Here is a 2,326-nt window from a genome sequence, read left to right on the forward strand (position 1 = left end):
TGTCTTTCAAAGGACAAATTATAATAATTTATGTTATTGTGTTTACTGAACAAATGTTTGTTGAGCCCTTATAAAGTGACAGCATGCTTGATGTCAGATTTTCTCCACTTCAACAGCGATTGACATCTTGGGCGAGGTAATTCTTTGTTGTGGGAGCTGTCCTTTGCATTGTAGGATGTTTAGCAGCATACCTGGCCTCTCCCAGTTAATGCCAGTAGCACCCCCAGTGTGACAATAAAAAATGTCTCCTGACATTGCTAAACGTCCCCTGGGGAAAAACTGCTCTTGGTTGAGAACTACTGGTTTACATGAATAATCTTATATTGCATCTTTGCAACACCCAGCAAAATTAGCTGTTATTTGTTTTATTTTAGAGATTGGGAGAAAAGAGGATCAGAGAGTTGAGCAATTTGCTGAAGGCCACACAGGTAGTCAAGAAGCAGGAGTGGAGTTTGAACCCAGGACTGACAATCCAGAGCCTCAGTCTCGACCACTATTCTTGCTTCTTAAGAGTACACATGTAAAAATGTATAGAAGAGGCTAGGTACGGTGGCTCACACCTGTAATTCCAGCACTTCTGGAGGCTGAGGCGAATGGATCACTTGAGATCAGGAGTTCAAGACCAGCTGGCCAACATGGCAAAACCCTGTCTCTACTAAAAATACAAAACTTAGCTAGGTGTGGTGGTGCATGCCTGTAATCCCAGCTACTAGGGAGGCTGAGGCCTGAGAATCGCTTGAACCCAGGAGGTGAAGGTTGCAGTGATCTGAGATTGCACCATGGTTCTCCAGTCTGGGTGACAGAGCAAGAACCCATCTCAAAAGAAAAAAAAAATTGTATAGAAGAAAGTCCACCCAATCACAGACATTGTGGTAATTGCCTTTGGGAAGCAGAGAGGTTAATGAGATGAGGGGTGGAGAGCCTTTTAGATATATTTGTAACATTTTTATTTCTTAAAAGAAGATGTATAGCAAATTCAGCAACATGTTAAATTTGGATGGAGGACTCATGGGTCTCCCAAATTACTTCTTGTACGTTTTGGAATGACCAAAATATCATAAATCTAAATATTGAAACAATTTGAAAAAGAGAGAAACATGACCATAAATGTTAGGCAAAGTCATCTGATTTTTTTTGACCATGTGATCATCATACCTGGCACTCTAAAAAAACTTTAGTTTTTACTCTTCTGCCCTTTTTTAACAGAGGATTTTCCCAACTATTCGGTGAGGAGGAACCTGTCTCATTTTTGTTTCCTCAAAACACATAGCCCATTCATAGAATTTGTCATGATCATAATATTAACAGGTACTTAAATATCTCCTCTGAAGTGGATGCCATATTAGAGGCTTCATGTACATTAATAGTTGACGTTTATGAAATATTTACTAGTGTTTGGCACCTAGCTGAGTCCCTTTCATCCATTTCTCATCTATTCTTCACTACAGTTCTTTGAGTTTGATGATTTTGGTCTCGTTTTACAGATAAGTTAACTGGGGCTTAGCAATCTGAGCAGCAGAGCCAGACAGATATGTCAGATTTCAAAGTTCCTGTTCTTTTTTAGTTTTATTTATTTATTTTTTTTTGAGATGGAGTCTCACTCTGTCTCCCAGACTGGAGTGCAGTGGTGCAATCTTGGCTTACTGCAACCTCCACCTCCTGGGTTCAGGTGATGGATTCTCCTGCCTCAGCCTCCTGAGTGGCTGGGATTACAGGTGCCTGCCACCACATCCGGCTAATTTTTGTATTTTTAGTAGAGACATGGTTTCACTGTGTTGGCCAGGCTGGTCTCAAACTTCTGACCTCAAGTGTTCTGCCTGCCTCGGACTCCCAAAGTGTTTGCTAGGAGTATAGGAGTGAGCCACCACCTGGCCTTCAAGTCCCTATTCTTTCTAGTACAGCAACTGAAGCAGGAGTCATTAAGAGCTAGTAAGGGTGTCTCAGAGAAGAGAAGGTGCCATCCCTCTTCCTCAAGATGAGGGGGTGGGATGACGGTGACAGAGGCAGGTGACAGGAAGCGCTTTCCTGGTCAGATTCTGGGAATCACTTGGTGAGCCCAGGCCTCTGGCTTAGTGGCATTCCCAACACTGTGGCAAGTGGGTCAAAGTTCACCCAGCCCCTGCCTTGTCCTAGTTGCTGGTTCCAACACCTCTGGATTTAGTAGAGTTTAAAGATAACCCAGCTTCTCCCTCTAGATCAGCAGTTCAAGGGTAGGATTAAATTATGCCTCTGACTGACCAGGGTCCATTGGTTCCCTCTCAAAAGGCCTCCTTCCCTGGCAGAATCTGCTCAAGCGGCCAGCTCTTTGCTTCTTGAGTGGTGCTCA

This window comes from Mandrillus leucophaeus, unplaced genomic scaffold, assembly GCF_000951045.1.
Source record: "Mandrillus leucophaeus isolate KB7577 unplaced genomic scaffold, Mleu.le_1.0 Scaffold77, whole genome shotgun sequence".
Lineage (NCBI taxonomy): Eukaryota > Metazoa > Chordata > Mammalia > Primates > Cercopithecidae > Mandrillus > Mandrillus leucophaeus.